Source organism: Protopterus annectens, chromosome 6.part0, assembly GCF_019279795.1.
Source record: "Protopterus annectens isolate FY-2018-M chromosome 6.part0, PAN1.0, whole genome shotgun sequence".
NCBI lineage: Eukaryota > Metazoa > Chordata > Ceratodontiformes > Protopteridae > Protopterus > Protopterus annectens.
Genome location: NC_056737.1, coordinates 866,627,591 through 866,650,753, shown reverse-complemented (window position 1 = coordinate 866,650,753; position 23,163 = coordinate 866,627,591).

Below are 23,163 nucleotides of genomic sequence, written 5' to 3'. Positions count from 1 at the left end.
AATGGGCATGCTCCACCTCAAAAAATCCAAATCTACCAGATCCACTAGAGCAAGCGACTTAAACCTTAGCACGGATATAAATAGGACATGCTGGAGGGATAGATTTGTCACCCAGAGACTCCCTATGTTGTGGAATAAAATCCCGGTCCATGTGAGACAGAGCACCTCGCTGGCTCTGTTCAAGAGAAATCTTGACCGGTGGATGGGAGATCATAGGTTTACCCCGGGAATCATCTCTGTGTCACTGCTGGACAGAGGCACAATAAACTAATGGGCACAGTATTTTTTAACATAAGGGGTGGCGTAAGCCACAAAAACTCTGGGCTAGGCTTATAAATGCCTTAGGGCAGAGAGCCTAGTATAAACCTATGAACCTATGAACCTAAAAGCACACAGTTATTTTTCAATAAAATTAAGAACTCATTACAATCAATGTTATTATTTGTCTCTTTCAGATTATATCAAAAATATTCTCTATGACTTTTGTTCTCTTTTAAAGGGGATTAAGAAAGGGAGGGTGTAAGCATTTCTAGTCTCATGAGCTTTTCCTTGGAGCGGGCATTAAAAAAGTTATAAAGGCATATTAATTCTGCATCATTAAACATGCCTTTTGCAAATATAAAATAATACACCTGTGAGGAAACAACATCATGTTTATGTCTTTTTAATATTAACTTGAAGCTGTTTTGCAGCTTAGTATTAATAAATGGTTGTGGCTAGATATAGTTGCAACACAAACAGAAGTATCTCATATATACTTTTCTACTTTTCTCTCCTTCCTCATTTCCATTTTTTTATTATTTTCATATTCTCAACATGTATTGTAGAATGAAAAAATAATAAAAACTTGTTCTGACAAAAAAATAAAAAAAAAACAAAACAAAAAAAAAAAAACAGGAAACTGCTTCTCCATCTCCATATCACTAACCATTGCATTGACAGTGATGACTGCAACAGACTGTAATATGGCTTCCTCTGGGAATGAAGTCATTATATCCCCTAATAACATGAATGATGCTGATCTCTAGTGCTCTTTGTGGGTAACTGATATAGTTGTATTTGTTCTACTTTGTGGCATCACCATACTTGTACCTGACTTGAAAACTGTCCTGTAAGGAAGCAACTACTGTATGTACTTTTATCTAGACCTTATCAGTCTATGTGTAAAGGATTTCCTAAGATTCACTTAGTATATTCCTTTTTTGCATTCCTTGTGGTATGTTGCAGATGGTATAATTTTATAGTTCTAGCCACTGAACTATTACATATCTTGAGAATTTATCTCTTCTTTTTCTTCCTCACAAGGACAATAGCTTCAGTTAGACTTACCCAGCCAACAAAATGAAATAAATAAAAGTGTAGGTATTTAGAACCCTGGATAGGCAGTAAGGGCACTGTACATTGCAAGGTGTTAACATACTTTCACTAGGTATTGTGACTTCTGCCCTCAGAGTGAGTAGTAAAAATCTGGAACAGGAAACAGCAGAGTTTCTGTACCAGCTACTTCAGTTTGCTGTATTTGCATAGGCTGCGGCACTCTGAATAATTTAGCCTTCCAGATTTAACAAGTTCCCCTCATTACATTCTTACCCAGTACTGAGAAGGTAATAGTTTTGCTTATGTCATTATGTTATTGTGTTACAGTTCTGTAACTGCAAAGTTTACAGTGAAACGTAATAATTTTGTATAAAATCTAAGACAATTTCTGTAATCTCACCTCCCTGTGATTTATTCAAGAAGTCTTCTGCCGGTCTTCTGTAGTTAAAACTGTTTTTTTCAGGAATATTCACATGCTTCAGAATTCTGGTTCCCATAATGGAAAATGTTCTGTTTTGCTGGAAATAGATCACATAGAATCAACTCCATATATTTTAGACTTTGATTCTATTCACTTCAATAAGTATATTCTGGATCAGCAAATTAAAGGAGCTTTAACTAAAAAAGAAAACTTAAAAGATGTATCACATAGCTGCTACTTGCATTGTTATGGGTACAGACTTCAAACAGAAGGTCAGAGGCTTAGAATTTTCAAAGCTGCCTTGTATCACTAGGCATTAATACTTGACGCCACACAGCTACACCTCTTTTGATAGTTGCTAGGAGATGGCAAACAGTTTGAAATTGCCATTTGTTTGAAGACGCAGAGAAGTGTTCTTGTTCCATTCAAAATTCTATGAATGAAACCTGCTTTTCTTAAAGACTGAAAATGTTACTCAGATGTTTTTGAACTTTTGTTATACTAGCTTTATGCTACATAATTTTTTTAAAGCTACAGCCATATAAAACTAGCCAGAGAGCAGTTCACTCACCTTTGGTCAGAAGGCTATGGGTTCTATTTCCACACCAGGTAGATTGATTGCTGACACCGCAGTACAGCATGGCCTGAGTGTATCATCCTTTGAATGAAATTTTAAACCAAGGTTCCATCTGCTTGAGTAGGTGGTAGCTCAGGTGAATTCAAAAGATCCCACAATACCAATCAAAAAGTGTAGAGTAAGTTCCCTGATGTGCTTGCCAAACTCCCTCTAGTAGTATAAATACCACACCAGGTCTTCCACGAAAAGAGGCCACTAGCCTAGTAGGACTAACCTGGTCAACAAGGGATAAATAAATAAATAAATAAATAAATAAATAAATAAATAAATAAATAAATAAAAAATTTATAAAAATTCCAAAGCAGGTCAAGTAGACAAAAATATGATACTAAGTCAGTAGCTGCCTCTACTTAAGGATGCAGTGCAAGTTAAGGAGCCAAGACTAAGTGTTCTAAAAGGGTAAGAGTTATGAGTATCTATGTTTAAGTAGTTTATTTACATACATAAATGTAGTATTGTTACAGGTTTAGTGAAGAGACCAAGGTTCTGATTTGATAAGTATGACTGGCCTTAATGTAACTAAAAGGGGTTGGCTAGTACATATTCAGTCTTTGCTGAACACTTATTCTGACCCCCGTGAAGATGAACTTCTCAAATGAAGTAGGAATTTTGCCACATTTTAGAACTACTACTTTTCAAATGTACAAACCAAGCAATGTAATCAAGTCATCTGAGCATGTTAAAAATAAAGAAAGGAAATTAACCTCAGTGGTGGAGAAGATGGGGAACAATCTAAGGATGGAATGGAAAATAATGACCAAATGAGAAACAAGCTGACAGCTGAGGTTCACTGTAGACAAATACAAAGTAATGCAACACAGAAACAATAGTCCTGATGTGGCACTTCAGCTGGAAAATTGGAACTAATAATGACAGTGCAAGAAAGGGATCTAGGCATGTTAATTATATATGGTTATATGGACTGGCCATCAGGATTAGAGTGAGAGAGCTTTGGCAGTAACAAAAATAAAGCTGATATGTATAATCAGGGAATGAAATTCAGGAGCAAAAAAAAATGTAATATTCACACTCTACAGGACCAGGTCATGCTATTGTATGAGTAATATTTGCAGTTCTGGAGACCATACAATGAGAGGGATAACTCAGTGCTCGAAGAAGTCCAGAGGAAAGCCACAGAAAGGGTGTGTGGGATGGCAATGAAAGGATATGATGACAGATTAGAGCACTTAGAACTCCTTTGTGTACACACCAGATGAAGCACAGGGAATGATACAGATGTATACATCCATTGTATCATTGTACTGGGGAGATGTGAAGGAGTCATCCAAAATGAAGAAAAGGAGATGCACAAGAAGAAGACTGAATGGACCAACTAAAAAACTAAAGGGTCTTTAAAACCAGTAAGGGTGGTGGAGCGGAAAAACCATAGAGGCAATTTGTATGAGACAGTGAGGTAGAGAAATGCTGTCACAGAATGGAGGCATAAAAGGAAAGTAGAACACTGAATGCAATTAATGGACAGATTACATAAAGAAAATTGCTTCCTGCCATCAAACAAATATAATGAAATGTATCACCACCTTACATGCCCATTTTCCCCACATACTTGGTGAATTGGAATCTTAGTCTAAATATGGAAAGTAGGAGTTGATAATAGCTGTGTTTTATATATATGTCTTCTACTTTATCTCTCACAGGATCACTGAAGAAACAAAAATAAATAAAAACACGAATGATTATAAAATCTTAAATGTATGCCAACATGGCAAATACATTATAAAACCAATGATGATGTTTGTTTAACCTAAGGAAGTTTCAATGTTTCAGCAGTAAGGCTAGAGTAGGGTTTGCTACTGAATAGACCAATAAGATGCACAGCATAATTTCTTAATTGCCTGAGAGCATGTCTAGTTGAGTAACTGCTCTGTCACACTGGACAGATAAAAGTTGAGGGGCTCAAATCCTCTGATTACAGGAAGTGGCTGCTAACTGAGGCAGACATCTGATGGGGTAAGCTTGTTTTTAACCACTGAGATACCTAGGACTTTGCTGAGATTTTCAGTGAGGAAAGACTGTATTTGAAAAAGAAAGTAACATATACACGCGCGCGCACACACACACACACACACACACACACACACACACACACACACACACACACACACACACACACACACACACACACACACTTGATAGTTTTATGTTGCTTAAACTGGTTTGAAATAAAATAAAAAAATAAAATAGGATTGCAAAAATATATCATGATTATGAAGCTAGTGACCTGTCAAAAGATATACTGTTTAGTATTAAAAAGCTATATAAAACTGTTTACATTTACCTTGTTTAATGAAAGGCCAGCTGTGTTAAAGGTATCTAAGTTGAATATTAGCCACATATGCCACTAACACGAAGCCAGTGCTAGAAACTGCATTATAGCATATTCTGATTATTTGCACAGGCTTTGTAAATCAGTAGGAACTTATGCATCTTTGGGAGTACAGGGTTGCAAAAACTGATAGTGATAAGAGTAAGAAAGAGATAAAACAGACTAGTATATCATGATTCTAATATATCAGCAAAGTACACTTGTTGAAGTTTCAGACAGATGAAACAAACTAATTAAATTTTCTACAAGTCAAAAGAAAATAAAACAAAAGTGTTTTTGCAGGGAGCAAGCCCTCTTCACAACCCCATACACCCTAAGTTATATATATTAGCTCTGTGGCTGCACAACTGTAGAAAAAACTGAAAAGCCCCAAAGCACTGAATTATGGCTGGTACACTAATAGAAATCATGCTAGCGGTGATTCTCTCTGGAAAATATCAAGCAACAATTTGCATGTAAAAGAAGTGTTCTTTTTTTTCCCCAAAAACATTTTTATTTTGTTTTCATTAAAACATATGCAAATATACATATAACAAATACAATAACACAATGATTTACAATATTTACATTCATCCATGATAAACAATCATTTTATTCATGAGAAGTTATCAGTATTTGTTCAAAAGGTTTTCCAATTTTTGCCATGCTATTTTTTATGAGTAATGTTATGAGTTCTATACCAAATGGTTTGCACTTCTTTTTTACAAACAACTTTTTTTATTTATTTTTTTTTATTTTATATTTGTTGACCGTTGACACACATATTAACCTAAATATTAAATCAGTTAATAAAAAACTCAGTTCCCTTTATATACTTAAACCCTTTCTCACAGCTTCAACTAGGTCTACTATTGCCCAAACCCATCTACTTTCCACCCTTCTCTATGCCTCCCCAATTTATACAAACCTCTCCAAAAGCAATATCAGTAAATTGGAAACATCTTATAATAACATAGCCAAATTTGCCACATGAAGCTAGTGACCCAACTTTGCTAAATTAATAAATTCTTTAAACATCAAGTCTTGTTTACTTTTTCAGTTCAAAGTAATAACTTTTCTGGCAATTGCAAGAATTGACCAGAGTAACTGAACCTTAGATTTAAGTATTACATTAGGTACAGGAACACTGAATAGGATTAGTGAGTTAGAAATATGACAGTTATCAGACCATAAAGCCTTTACAAAATATTTGAAGTCTTTCCAGTATTGAACAACATTTCTACATTCAACGAACATGTGAACCCAGTTGGCCTCTAGTAATTCATCACATTTCCAACATTTACTTTCACTGTTTTTGAGTATAAGATTTATTTTATATGGAGTATAGAAACTCCTATTCATAAATTTCCATGTATACAATCTCCAATATAATGAAGAAGCGGTACTATACATAGATTTGTTTGCATTCATCAGATGTTTGTTCTCCATTAATCTTTACATAGTAATTCCAAAAGTCTGAGTCAAACTTTAGAGTGTCTTCTCTTAGTATCTTATAGTTAGGTGAAATACTTAATTTCTGATCATCTGTCATTTCAAGACACCTAATAAAAAGCTGAATCAAACTAGGTATAGATTCAGTCTCTAGGTTGACTGATACTCTCATTTTGTTTTCTATAAACTGCCGTAATGAGTATATAAACAACCAACTGTCTTGACTATTATCAAAACTACATAGAAGAGAGTTTAGTGGTTTAATACTCTTTTTTTCAATAAACTGATGGCAGAATGTCGTTATTTTCCTTTAATTTTTGTATTGCATTAATGTTAAAAGAATCTAGGCAATCAGGGGAGTATGCTATAGGGAATATACGAAACAGAAATTGTTTAATGTTATAATTACAATCACTTATATATTTAAAGTTACTAAATATTTGATTAATGTCATAAGAAAAATGATCAAACTTCTTATTAAATAAACAAAATTCATGTAAAAGTCAATTAACTCTACTTATTCCGTATTGTTCCTTAAATTTTCTATAGTTCTGACATCAGTTATATGAATCTCATGTATTATTTTCCAGCCAGATATATAGGTAGGTGAGATCCAATGTAATATTACATTAATTATAACTGATTTGGAATATAGATCTAAGCTAGGGAATGCTATCCCATTACTGTTCCAAGCTCTAATGTGCCATTTATATGCAATCCTAGGTTTTAAGGGGAACCATAAAAATTGAAGTAGTATGGAATCTAATTTTTTAAATGAGTTTTTGGGAGGTGGTAGCATCAATGACTGTATATAAAACAAAAATGTAGGTAAAATTATCATTTTAATTAAAGAGAGCCCATCCTCCATTGAGAAGAACATTTTATTCCATCTTTTGATTAGTTCACTAATGGTGATTATTAAATTATTGTAGTTTAGTTTAACAGACTCTTTCCATGTACTCTTTATACTGACACCCATATTTTCTAATACATCATTCTCCCAATTATTAAGGCTATTCTGTCTTAGATTTTTGTTCATCTTTTTGTTAAATAGTAATGTTTTGGATTTATTATGATTAAATTTAAGCCCTGAAATTCTTTCAGACTTGCTTAAGGTATTTATAACATCATGCAAAAAACCATCAGTATCACCCAACGTTAACATATCATCAGCAAATAATTGTATCTTAGGACAATAATCCTTAATAACTTGAAAGCTTTTTATAATTTGCTTGTTTCTGATATATGTAGCAAAAGGTTCCTTTGAAAGAGCAAACAATAATGGTGACAAAGGACAACCTTGTCTAGTTCCCTTGAAGATTTCTAGTGGTGAGAATAGACATGATCCAGTTTTCACATAAGCTTGTACCCCACTATAAATTTTCATTAATAAGTTGACAAAATCTGAGGAGAATTCAAAACCAATCAGAATTCTTTGTAGATAAGATCAATTACTGGGAAACATAAAGGTCCTACCAAACACCCTAATATTGGGTGATTTCAATTACCCAAATATTAACTCAAGTACTAACTCCCTTGCCCAACTTTTCCTAGAATTTATAAACTCAAATGCCCTGGTTCAACTGGTCAACACTCCCATCAAAGGTGACAACATATTGGACCTGGTCATCACCAACATGGGCGACCAGTGTTCCACACCAAACATCAACCCCTCACTTCTTAGATCTAACCATAAACAAATCACTTTGTATATACATATTCCGCCACCTCCCCCGGACAAGAAAACCACCATGAAAAACTTTTCAAAAGCAAACTTCACGTTACTTAAGACCGAGGTGGAAAGTTTCAAAGCCCCCGTACTGAAGGATAACACTGTTCAAACTGCAAAATCCTTTACTAATGCATTCTACGGGCAGCTACAAGAATGCATGGATCGTGTCATCCCAAGCAAAACCAAGAATCACTCCTCCAAGAAAAGGAAACCAGTCTGGTTGACTCCTGCCATAAACAAGCTATACAATAGAAGGAGGGAACTAGTACAGAAAAGAGTAAAATCCCAAGAAGGGAAGACATCCCTGATCAGTATCAGCAAGAAACTATGATCCCTCATAAAATCATCCAAGGCGAGCTTCGAAAGAAAAATTGCCAAGGATTCCAAAGATAACCACAAGGCATTCTTTAGCTATGTCGAGAATCTAAGTGGCAATGCTCAGATCTGCTCAGAGTTAGTGCAGAATGGCACAAAATACACTGAACTGACCGATATCGCCAACATCCTGGCAGACAGGTTCAGTGTAAACTTCACCCCCTCTCACCCCCGAAAGGGCCCATAACCATACCAGAAGAATGTAGAGTCCCTGAAATCACAGACACTCAGGTTAAAACAGCCCTCTGCAAAACCAAAAACTCAGCATCAGTGAGACTGGACGGTGTCCCAGGCTGTGTCCTACACAAGCTCAAAAACGAACTAACCCCTCACCTAAACACACTGTTCAAACTCAGCCTCTCCACAGGCTACATACCCATAGAGTGGCACACAGAAATGGTTATTCCACTCCACAAAGGTGGAACCACAACAGACCCTGGGAACTATCGCCCTATAAGCCTGACTAGCTTGGTCTGCAAGGCTATGGAGCACATCATCATAGAACTCATTAACAGAGACATTGGGGATCTCCAAACACTGGACCCTACCTAGTTTGGCTTTGTTAAGGGCAGATCATGCCTCCTAAACCTGGTGGACTTCTTTGAGACAGTTACCAAGGCTATAGACGAGGGAAAGGTGGTACACACAGCCTACCTAGACCTCACTAAGGCATTCAACACCATTCCCCATTCTGGTATTATAGACAAGCTCACCAGCCTGAACATAAACCCCTACATCACAAGATGGGTTGACAACTGGCTCACGGACAGAACCCACATGGTGAGAGTTGCGTGAGCTAGGTCCGGCTCTAAACCGGTTACAAGTGGTGTTCCCCAGAGCTCATTCCTAGGACCCGTCCTGTTCGGCATATACTTCTCAGAGGTACAGGCATGCACAGGAGGACTATGGCTGACCAAGTTTGCAGATGACTGCAAACTAGGGGCTATAATTGACACAGACATCCTCCAAAAGGGTCTCACTGAGATGGATACCTGGTGTCAAAATTATGGCCTCAAGATAAATGCCAAAAAGTGCATAGTCATCCCCTTTGGAAAAAAACAAAGTACCCACAAACTACCACATAGGTGGTAGTCCCCTAAATATGGAAGACGTAATAAGGGATCTGGGGACCCAAGTAGATAGTAATCTCACCTTTGATAATCACATTGCCAAAATGGTTAGAAAACCCTTCTACGTGGCCCACCTAATCACAAAAGGGTTCACATCCAGATCAAAAGAGGTCATTGTGCCCCTCTACTCATCACTCATCAGACCCATCTTAGAGTACAATGCCCCATTTGGGATGTACCTTACAAGACACCTGCAACAGCTGGAAAGACCACAGAAGTACCTCACCAAGAGGATCAATAGCCTCAATCAGATGCCCTATGCAGCTTGACTGAAGAAACTCCAGTTGTACTCGGTTGCATACCGCCTACTCAGAGGTGATCTCTGCCTGACATACAAGGCCATGTCCAACCCAGAATTGATGGACATGCTCCACCTAAAGAAAACCTTATCCCCTCAAGCCACACGCTCTAGGGATCTAAACCTCACCACAACAATAAATAGGACATGCTGGAGGGTTAGATTCCTGTCCCAGAGATTTCCCATGCTTTGGAACAAGATCCCAATCTACATTAGGCAGAGCTCCTCGCTAACACTCTTTAAAAGAAACCTTGACGAGTGGATGGGAAACAGAAAGTTTACCTCGGAGATCACTTCAGTGGCTCTGCTGGACAGAGACACAGGGAACTAATCTAAGGGGATGGTGAAAGCCAACACATTCTGGCTAGGCTTATAAATGCCTTCAGGCAGATAGCCTAGTACCCACCTATGAACCTATAATAGAATCAAAAGCCTTTTCTATGTTTAGGCTGATAATACTTAGTTGTTTTTTGTATTTGCATACTATGTCTATTAATGATAGTAATTTAATAATGTTATCTTGCACTTTTCTATGAAGAATGAACTCTGTCTGATCATTATGTATTAGATTAGTAATATTTTCTTTATCCTATTAGCTAATATTGTCATGAAAATTTTATAATCAGTGTTTAGTAATGAAATTGGCCTATATGAATCACAAGATTTGGGGTCCTTACCTTGTTTTAAAATAGGGGAGATAATTGAATAGTACCACGATGGGGGTGTTATACATTTTTCCTTAACCACAGTAAAGGCACTCATCATTTTCTTTATTATATATTCAGGAAAAATCTTATATAGTTCAGGAATTATTCCATCTAGTCCTGGAGCTTTATTATCTTTTAAATTTTTTATTTGCTCTTTCACTTCTATTAGTGTTATTTGTTTATTTAATATGTTATTTTGTTGAGAAAATAAAACAAGCACAGTCAATGGGGTAAAGCGCCTCTATGATATAAAAACCTTAAAGTTTCACAGAAAATCCAGAGGCAACACCATTAACAGCAAAGGAGACCTTTATTGAGAACTCATAAAAATGGTCTGATGAAGCATTCAGAGTAACGTGAAAGCACTTACTACCATTTTTATGAGTTCTCAATAAAGGTCTCCTTCGCTGTTGATGGTGTTGCCTCTGGATTTTCTGTGGAATGTTATTTTGTTGCATGGACACCTTAGTAGTTATATTTTCTTGAATAAAAGTATTTATTACATTATCTCTATCAAAAAGTGGTGTGTTATTATTTATATCTTTATAGTAGATTCACAGATTCATAGATTAGTACTAGGCTAACTGCCCTTGGGGGCCATTTCTAGCCTAGCCAATTACCCCATGTGAGAATCAAACCCTGAACCTTGTGTTTGTAAGGTAAACACCTTAACCGTTATGCCAACATCCCACCCCCTACACTTCTAATATGCCCATTAAGTTAGATGTACTCTTAACTGAACCATCACTTTTATATTTAATCTCATTAATAAGATTTTGATTGTTTATTTTTTGGGATCTTACTGCTATTTTATGTAGATATTTAGGATTTACAGCATAAGATTGTAATTTCAATTTTCCCAGGTTTATGGCTACCTATGATTCAGAACTTCTAAGTATTTTTGATTTAACTTAGTAATTTCATTATGTGCTACTTTGTTATTTGGTTTTGCACCCATTTTTATCTTGTCTAATTTATTTGTAAAAAACACAATACAAATCTTGTGATTCATATAGGCCAATTTCATTACTAAACACTGATTTTATTCTACCATATATATAAACTTTAAAGGTGTCCCATAGTATAGTATCAGCCAGTTCACCATTATCATTTGTTTCCATAAACATGTCCATTACTTTCATTATCCATTCCCTAAAGTCTTTTAACTTAGTTATGTAAACAGGAATTCTCTGTAGAAATCTTAAATCATCTGTATGTGTAGTTAATGTAAAGTTTATAGCATTATGGCCTGAAAGTGGACAAGTCATTATAGATATGTCACTTATTTTGAGTATATATTATTTGATACAAAGACCTTATCAATGTTTGTTTATGTACCAAACCGATATGAATGGTGATTATAGAATAAGGAATAATGTTCTCTTAGACCATGTATATCTTTAAGGTTCATCTGGTTTGTAAAGTCATTTAACTTCTTGGCTTGAGATCTTAGTTTCATTTTACCATTTTAAAAGTATCATTGCCTGATAATAGGCAGTTAAAATCACCTGTTGCTATAATTTCCCCTTTTGCATTTAAAGTAATCAGGTCCAGATATTTGTCAACATATTTAGTACTTAGTCCTGGTATCCAGTATGTATTAATCAAAGTATAATACTTCCTATTGATTTCCAAAATAACCATGCTTAGCATCCCATTTTTATCTGAAACTGTATCTATAATTCTTGGCATAGTATAAGTATTTTTCCATTGAATAAGAGTGCCCCTTCTCTTAGTCTTAACACATGAATCAGCCAGAATGGTATAGCCATTGAATGAGTATTTTTGTAGGTCTTTTTTAATATATGGGTTTCCTGTAAAAAGATGATCTGGGCTTTATGCATTTTGATATATTTAAGCAAACCAGCTCTTTTGACATTATTGTTCAAACCATTAATATTTAATGCTAAATATTTATAAGCCATTGACTATAATGTGTATGTTGTTACTTACTGAAATACCTTTCTTCCGTGTTGACTTGAAATTTACTGAAAACTTACTTATCATGGATGCATAATGTGTATTAAGCACAACTTTCAAAAACCCAAAACTATTTATAAACACATACATGAAACATAACGTTTCTGGTTTAGTTAAAAACTTAACTAAACCATCCCTCCACCACCTCTCCAACACCAAAAGACACAAATTATCTATCTCTGCTTAGAATATAGTATAAAAACAAACAAAAAAGAAAAGCATTATGAAAGCAACTAAAGAAATCTGAGACCATGAAATATACAGTAAAATGAGAGTGTCCAATATATATAACTGAAGCAATATGAATATGTCACATAAAATAATAACACCTCTGATAAGTAGCTATGTCAGAAATACACATCAGATCAAAGTATGTATAAAGATTAGAAGCTGAAGGTTAAAAAGGCCTCACAACCCTCTGTTTAGTTACTAAAGGTTTAGTTATGTAACATAAGTCCAATGTTAATATGCATAATGAGTTTTCTAATGCAGCTCCTAGTTCATTTGATATAATTTAGTTACTAAAGGTGTCATTGAATCTGCAGAATGTAAGCATCTATAAAAGAGCATAGGTATTTTCAAAGGAGTTAAACACTTTTATCAGAACTAATTATTTACCACTTAATGTATCTAAGTGAAGGATAACAGAATTTCAAGAGAAAAGAATTAAAAATACAGCCATTTAACAAGTTCAAAAGGTCGAGTGATGTCATCACTGTTGTTTCCACAAGCTACAGTTTCATAAACTTGTTAAAAGGTATCTTAATAGGCTCATGCACAGCAGAGGTTGCCTCTAGTGGGGAAAAAAGCATTTTCGGTGGGAAATCAAATCTTGAAGCTTTTGGAGTTTACAGAAAGCAAAAAAAAAAAAAAAAAAACTCAAGCTGCCTTGCAGTGCATGTCATGAATTTCCACAATGAAAACAGTCACACAGACTACCAGTTTCTTCACAAAACATCAAAATCATGAAAAAATAACCCTTTCATATAAAAACAGCTATTTAGAAGTAACAACAGCTGCCTCAAATCAGAAATTATTTTATAATATTTCAGTCATTTACCCACCAATTAACCAGACCAGAGGAAAAAAAGAACCTAATATATATATATGCATATATATATATATATATATATATATATATATATATATATATATATATATATATATATATATATATATATATATATATATATATAAATATATATATATATATATATATATAAAATATATATATATATATATATATATGGGTTCATGTCTACGGATCGACAACTTACTATATCGACATCCACTTCACGACATCTAAAATAATCGACACTGCAAATCACAGACATTTAACATGTAAGAGATTTAAATTTCGCTAATCATGCCTACCAGACATGCATAACACTGCCATACTTACTAAAACATGGTAGGCATGATTAGCGAAATTTAAATCTCTTACCTGTTAAATGTCCGTGATTATGTGTCGATATTTTAGATGTTGGTGAAGTGGATGATATAGTAAGTTGTCGACATGAACCCATATATATATATAAATATATATATATATATATATATATATTTATATATATATATATATATATATATATATATATATATATATATATATATATATATATATATAATATATATATATATATATATATATATATATATATATAATATATATATATAAAATTATATTTAGTCATCTATAAAACACCATTAATATACCATATTAATGTTTATATGTGTCTAAACAAAGAGTCTAAAACATCTTGTTAGAAACACTAATCAGAAACATATTGTTACCCCACCACTGACCCACTAGAAAAAAATGCACTTTGGTATTAAGTCAAATTATACTATTACTGAAGAATTAGAAGACATATATTATTTGTAGTTATTTAAAAGGGAAAAGTATATAAAGTACTTGTAGTGGGGAAAAGAGAGAAAAGGAACATTAGTAACAAAAAGGAATAGGAAGAAAGAAGAGAGAGAAAGAGAGAGAATGTTATTTAAATACTTGGTACTATATGTAATTAGAATAAGTAGCTACAGAAAGGAAAAGAGGAAGTTAATAATAAAGATGATTCACATTAACTTACAGTATAGAGATTTTCCAGAATCAAATATATTATGATTCATAAAACAAAGCATTTAAAATTAGAAGGAATGTATTAATTTGTCCTTTAGTTTCTTAGTTTTATTTGCAACTTCCTTCACAGACCATCCATTTTTTGTTGCCTGTTTCTTCAAACTCTGGGATGACCATTCCATTTCTTCTATGTTTGACAGTATTTTCTTCTTTTGGATAAATTCTACTGCTTCTTGTAGTGAATCAAATATCTTCACTCCTTCTGGCAAGATGATTTTTATTCTTGCAGGAAAAAGAATCTGAGGTTTAATATTGACTTTTTTCAAGGATTTAATTAGAGGAACACACTCCTTTCTTCTGGATATGACTGTAGAGGTGTATTCATTGTCAAAACAAATAACTTTGTCATCCATCTTGATAGGGGAATTAGTCCAAGCTGATTTCAGCACTAAGTCCTTGTCTTGTGAGGAAAGAAATCTAACTATTATAGACCTGTGGTTAGATGAACTCAGAGAGGAAGTTGGATTTCCCAGGAACCGATGAGCCCTCTCAATTCCAAAAGAGAGGTATTCAAGCATGTTTAGTGCTGATGAAAACCACTTATTTAGGAATTGAATCATGTTAGCACCCTCTTCTTTCTCAGGAATTCCATATATTCTTATGTTATTCCTCCTTGATCTACTTTCAAGGTCTTCCAGTTTCTCAATCAGCCTGGTGTTTTGTTTCAGAAGAAATTCATTGTGATGTTCATTTTCTGTCACTCTAGTATCCAGGTCAGTTACAGTTTCCTCTAAGGCAAGAATATGTTCAGATTGTTTTTTACTATTCCATTTAGAAATTCCAGTTGTTTACTGCATTATTGTTTGGTAATATCCATTTTGTTTTTGAATTTGTCCATTTTTAGTGACAGTTCTTGGATGTTTGTTATTATAAGATGTAGTTCTTTCTTCACTGCACTCTCCTGGTGTGGGTTCTTCACGTTGCTCATGTTTTTAGTGACAGTTCTTGGATGTTTGTTATTATAAGATGTAGTTCTTTCTTCACTGCACTCTCCTGGTGTGGGTTCTTCAAGTTGCTCATGTTGAGATTTCCAGTAGAAAACTTCTTGATAGGAATAATTAAAAAATTCTCTTGACTATGTATTAATTTTTAGAAAATAATAAAAAGTCTATGTTAATCTATCTTTTAGTATACTTTTAGTTAGATATTTCTAAAAATTAAAGTATATTTCCTGTCAGGATATTAAAATCTAAGCAGAGCTATGGATTTCTGCTGCTATCAGACTGGCATCTTGGTCACACCCCCCCCAGAAGTGTTCTTAAAGAGGTGCAACATCATCATCTTCACATTCAGGCATGGATAGAAAGCCTTTATGGTGATAATGACACAGTTTATACAAATATGGAGAAAAGCTAATTCACCAGGGCACTCTTTATTCACTTAAGAGTGCATTGCCTACAGTAAATTAGTCCTGCCTTCTTAACAATTTGGAATAGGCTTTAGTGATGCCTCATTTAAATTTTCCAGTTATGCTTTCAGTAAATTACATAATTAACTCAAAAAAATTATATTTCAAGTCATGCTTATTCACTCTTTAGTACCCTCATGAGTTCCATTTTTTTCCCAATACTCGTTCAGCTTTACATACACTGTAAGCATAGGCCTTAAAAAAAGCTTACATAATTTATGCAGATGATATCTTATAATTATGATGTAGTTCAACATTAAATACAGCATTACTTTGATTCATTTTGAGACTGGTTGCATACAAACTAACTTACAATAAACTCACTGGATGCATGTTATTGGGCATTTCTCAAAGGCTAGCTAAAACAAAACCATTACAATAATAGACCCTTTAGACAATCTAGTTGTCCACATACATGAATATAATATCTAGGAATAATAATTGTCCTCACATTAACTTTCATATCACAAACTGAAGAAAGTTAATGGTGTTCTTTCTTAATGTAAACTAAACTATACTTTCACAGTTACTAATCAATAACCTCTTTGCAACAGGCATCACTTCTAAAACCAAGGACATTATTATTCCTCTATATTCTGTCCTAGTCAGATATTATAGAATATAATGCACTATCTAGCTGGTCAGGCATATTGAAAAAACTCAAAAAAAAAATACAAACATTCTTAAAAAAAAATATCTCTTGTCTCAAAAACCTTATCTCCCAGAAGAAACTAGAGTCTTTTTCCTTGTACTCAGTGTCATATAGGATCCTGAGAGGAGACATGTGCATAGCTTACTGTGTTCTTAGGGAACCAGTTCTTCTTGATATTAATTCTCATGACAAGTCAAATTGTGCAGCCAATACCAGAACCAGAGATTTCAACCTTCATTAAGGAATACATAAAGCTAGATGGAGAGATGGTTTTATCATCCAGTGCCTCCCTTTGCTCTGATCAAACTCCCCCTGCATGTCAACCAATGTGATTCCTTGTCATCTTTCAAACATAGTTGGTAGTTGGATGGGTGCCCTTAAATTTGCCCTGGGACTTACAGGTGCTAGCCTAAGGATAGGTATTGGGAAGGCATAATGGGCCAGATTAACCTTACCTTGAATATCCTATGATCCTAAATGTCTTTGAGAGGAATACACAGGTTGTTGACAATGATCATGTTGTTCACACTGTATAACTTGACCTGGCCAGGATGTTTGACTCTGTACTACATGTGGGCATTGTAAGTAAACTAAATGCTTTAATAGGAAATCCCTGTTTCATTACGTCGATAGCCAACTAGCTAAAAGGCAAAACCCACACTGTGCATCTGGCAGATGCCTCATCATAAATATCTTCATTTTCTCATTTTAATACCAATTTTATCACATTTATGATCATGAGGAGCCAGAGTATATGTCGAGAAGTAATTGTTATAAAGGAATCAATTTTGGGTGTTATGCCCTTCCATCATACTCACATACATGCTTAGAATCAGTTTGAGCATTGTCAAACCACTTACATGCATGTTTATGGGATGCGAGAGGAAACTGCATTCTTAGTAAAACACCATACAGACACAAGGGAAGACATGAAATTCAACACAGAAGACATTTCAGCTGGAAGCTAAACCAGCAAAGCGAACACTATGAGGCAACAATGCTAAGTTGTATAGTATTGTCCTGCCACCAAAATCATTAATGACATGTACAGGACAACCATTATAACATTCTTTAATCTGAAGTCTGAAATAATGTTAATAAAAAGTTGTTTTGTGAAAAAAATGTCATATCTAATTAGAAAAAGTCTTAGTTGTACTTTTTAATATTATTTCAGAAATTAATTCAAAATATTATTGAAATATACTAAAATCCTTTTAGGAGGAGACATTTACCCTAATCTTAGCCCCACCCATCACAATGAGCATCAAGACAATCCTCTTCCACACACTACTCTAACTCTACAACGGTCAACCCCCAACCCTGCTAATCTAATTTTTGATGCCATAAATGCTAGACGCACAAGATATACAATTGCTGAACTACATACCTGGATTACTCAACATAAACCCAGTATTCTCACTGTAACTGAAACTTGAGTTGAACTCTACATAAACAACTCCAAAATGACACCTCCTGACTATAGTATCATCCATAATGACCATATAAGAAGGAAAGGTGGTAGTATTGCTCTAATATTTCTCAACAACTACTATATTTCTCCTTACAACAAAACAATACCAAAATTCAGTTCAGCAGAACTTGTATTTACTTTCCTGAAATTAAACAATTATAAACAAATATGTATTATTTTTCTTCCACAAGAAATACTACTAGGTGATGTGAATGTCAGTTGATTGGAAATAAACTCTTATTACCTTACATATAGTGTGAACTTATTTGGTTTCATACAGCAAATTAATAGCTCCACACATTATAGCAAGACATCAAACTCTATTATACTGGATTGCAGTATCAGACCCTAGCAAATCCACCACCTCAGGTACAGTGTGTGACTGTCTCAGTGATCATCACCCAATTTATACAACTAGACATTTCACACATACACATGCTTATAAAACAACACACAACCTTTTGAAGTTTAACTCAGAAATGATAATCGCTAACCTATCATCTGTTAACTGGAACTTCCTAAAAATCCTCCCCTTAGATGATACTTCAAATGAATTCAATATAACCTTCCTGAATATCTTAAATAACCTTGCACCTCCTAGAAGAAAGAGACTAAAAACAAATAATGCAGTTTGGCTATCCAAAAAGAATAGAATGCTAATGTAGGATAGAGAAAAAGAATGGAAAAAATATAAAAGTATAAAACACCACAATATCTTGAAAACTTCAGAATGCTTCACAGTCATACTAAAAAGCAAATGACAAAAGAGAAAATAAATATACTATAATAACTTTCAGAATAATAGTAAACACAACCCTAAAAAGTTCTAGACAGCCATTAAACTATCTTGCATCCTGGCCATAAACTCAACCCTATCCCTCTCCCAATAACTCATCAATCGAAACTGCAATACAGTTAATCTCTTATATCATAGAAAATGTAGCTTTTCTAACTAAGAATTCCCCTACATCAAATCCTAACCCTGCCTAGCAGCCATATATCACCATATCCACTTTAATCTTGAAACCTGTGCCTACATCCTATATAAAATGACTATTAAATTCTAACCATGCTCTATTTCAGTTGATGACCTTCCAGGCAAATACCTTAAAATAACAGCTGATAGCATTGCCTACTCTGTCTCAGTCCTTATAAATAGGTCAGTCCAGAAACCCCATATTCCCTCTCTGTCTGGAAAAAGTCTCACACTGTCCTGCTGCACAAAGGAGGAAATTCAACAGACAATACTAATTTTAGACCTATAGCAATTGTATCACCTCCTCTCCAAAATACTATATAAAACAATTACAAAACTATCTCCTGTAGGAAGAACTCCTATCTCCCACACAACATGGCTTCCATCCTTCCCATAGTACTAACACTGCACTTTTAACTTATGTAGATATTGTCAATAAAGCTAGAGATAATGGCAAACTAGTCTCCTCCTTATTTTTAAAGTCTTCAACACAGATTGTCACAGCAAACTTCTACTTCAAATGTCCTTATTTGGTCTCTCTCAGCCCACACTTCTATGGTTCAAAAGCTACCTATTCAATAGGTATCAGTCAGTAAAACGGCACTCCACCCCTCCCAATCACCACCGGTGTACCACAAGGCTCTATCCTTGGTCCCCCACCCCTTCAACATTCTCACCAACACCCACCACACATCCACACAACAAGTCTCCCTAATACAGTACACAGATGGCTCCACACTCATTTGCACATCTGACAATGTGGCACACCTCCAAAAAATTACTTAGGAAGCTTTAACATCAACTGAAACATGGCATTGTAACTCACAACCCATGCTCAACCCTAAAAAAAAAATAATATTTTTTCCCCAAATCCTTCTCCCATGAAAAAGAAAATGTAAAGTCCTATCTCTTGATATTAAAACCATTGAAGTCACTTCTCATAGCAAATTATTAGGGATGACAATGGATGATAATCTTAAATTCAACCTGCATATACAAAATTGCATAAGGAAAGCTCATTAAAAACTAGGGATGCTTTATAGAGCCAAAAACTCACCGACACAACTAAAGCTACACTTGCCACTACTTATCTCCTCCACATCCATACTAACCTTCAGGCATCACAAAAATCAAAACCTGAACAATGCTATAACAAAGTTGCTAAATTTGCAGCCAATACCCCTTTCAGAACCCACTACTGTATAGCATTAAAAAAGCCTAAATTGGTTAGAATGACCCCATTAGCTAACAGGGTCTATGGTTAATCATTGAACAGCATGTTCATTGAATGGCTGTTCTTCGGGGTTCCTATTGCGTGATCGAAAATTGTAAATGGTGAATGTGTATTGAGCGAACCCGATTGGTCAAAATGTTGAAATGTCACGCGCGTAACATGGAAATCGCCATAGGGAATATTTTCCCTTTACTTCAATGCAGTGCGATCTCAGAGTAGGGATATTTAAGTAGCGGGGGTGCAGGGGGGCTTACCCCCCTGCCTACAGCATTTAGGTAAGTATAGTTTTTTATTTTTATTTTTTTATTATATTTTTGAAATTTCAAACATCGCTTATATGGTGTTGACCATATGGTGTTCGATGTTTGAAACTTTTGAAAATATAATATAGAACCGTTCTTCGAATACTACTTGTCAAAACTTCCATTAATCAAATGGCCATATCATTGTAACAATTTTCATTGAAAGATGATAGCTGGCCAACATAAAGGAAATGTTACCAAATACTTACTTACTGGTAACATAGCTGTAGGGAAATATTCCTTTTCCCAAGTGTAGTGTGACCTTGGAGTTGGTATATATAATTAATGGGAGGTGGGGGACACAGCCCCCTACAAGAGGAACTTAAGTACAACACTGGACACTAATGATGTGGGGGGCTGTGCCCCTACACCCACACACCCTGCTAATTATATATACCAACTCCACGATCACACTACAGTCAGGAAAGGGCAGGTTTCCCTATAGCTATGTTACCAGTAAGTATTTGGTAACACTTCCTTTATGTTGGCCAGCTATGATCGTTCAATGAAAATCTTTACAATGATACGGCCATTCGATAAACTGAGATTTCGACAGTTAGTATTCGATGAACAGCCATTCAATAAATGTGCTGTTCGACAATTAACCACAGACCCCAACTAACATATACACAGCTTCTTACCACCTATAAAATTATCTGGAGTCCATCTGCTTGCCCAGCACTAAATAACATTCTATACAACTGTGATCCTAATCGGTCATTACAATCCAACGACCAAAAACTCCTGTCTATCTGCAAACCTATCAGATCTGTTGGACATTGTCTGTACTCGTACCATGTTGCTAAGGCCTAGAACTCATTATCTCTATCCGTCAAGTCAGTACTCTCCCTCCCATCCTTCAAAACCATTTTGATAGACTTCCTTGCCAAACACTGGCTCTGCTCTTGCGCAACACTAGGATAAAATATATCCCTAAATGTGAACAAATACCTATTCATATCTTATATCTCCTTACTCTCCCTTCTTCACTCACTTCTTTATGTCTGTCAATTTCTCTCCCCTGGCTTTCTCTCTAAATATACCATAAGCCTGATCTTTTCTCACTTTGTATTTCAATTCCCGTTTGTATTATACTAACTTACCTTTAATTTCTCTATAAACTGGCTAAAATTTCTCTAACTATTACATCTTCATATAACTTGCATCTTAACCAATGTTTTCATATTATGTCTAATTTGGTATAATTATTTAACCTGTATTTTGGTTTTTTTGCATTATGGTACTTTGTTATTATAGAGGCCCTGGCACTAATGGCCTTGGCCGATATAGTTTTGTAAAGAGTACTGCTTTTCTCACGTATCTAACCATAAAATAAATAATCTGATTTTAAATCCTAAAGGATGGTTAAATTATTTTCGAAATTCAAGCACACTGTCTCAAAAGATGGCTGTATTTCAGGACAACTGTTAATTCCACAGTGTATAGTCACCACAAGAGAAAAAAATTAGAAAGAAAATTATCTGAGCAAAGCTAAAATAAAAACTGTGAGTAGAAAACTGAACTGGTAATTCAGAACTACACAACCAGAAGAGCTGTAATTCAAGTTTGGAGGATTCAGATATTATTTATACAACTAGATAAAAGCAAATATACACTTCATTTGGGAGACAGTATGTAGCAAATTAGTTTTGGATACTGCTTTAGTGTAACACAAACAGTAGCAGTGATTTAAAAGCAAGTAACTGCATGAAATACACACCGTCGAGTCCTGCAGCTGAACAAAATGCATGACTGTTACTAGCAATGAACAGCAGTGACACTTGTACGTTTTGCACTTTTTTTCTTGTAGTACGATGCGTGAATTCATCATCATCATCATCATCATCATCTTTCGGCTATTCTCATTAGGGGTCATGACAGCAGATCATCTGTTTCCATTTCTTCCTGTCCTCTGCATCTTGCTCTGTCACACCAACCACCTGCATGTCCTCTCTCACCACATCCATAAACCTTATCTTAGGCCTTCCTTTTTTCCAGTTACCTGGTAGCTTCATTCTTAGCATCCTTTTCCCAATATACTCAGCATCCCTCCTCAGCACATGTCCAAACCAACGTAATCTTGCCTCAATGGCTTTGTCTCCAAACCTTCCAACCTGGGCTGACCCTCTAATATACTCATTCCTAATCCTGTCCACCCTCGTCACACCCAGTGCAAATCTTAACATCTTTAACTATGCCAAATCCAGCTGTAACTCCTGCCTTTTTGTCAATGCCACTATCTCCAACCCATATAACATAGCTGGTCTCACTACCCTCTTGTAGACCTTCCCTTTCACTCTTACTGGTACTCGTCTGTCACAAATCACTCCTGACACTCTTCTCCACCCACTCCATCCTGCCTGTACGCTTTTCCTCACCTCTCTTCCACACTCACCATTACTCTGAACTATTGATCCCAAGTATTTAAACTAATCCACCTTCGCCACCTCTACTCCTTGCATCCCCACCATTCCTCTATCCTCCCTCACATTCACACACACATATATTCTGTCTTAGTCCTGCTGACCTTCATTCCTCTTCTCTCTAGAGCATATCTCCATCTCTCCAGGTTCTCCTCCACCTGTTCCCGTGAATTCATTGTTTA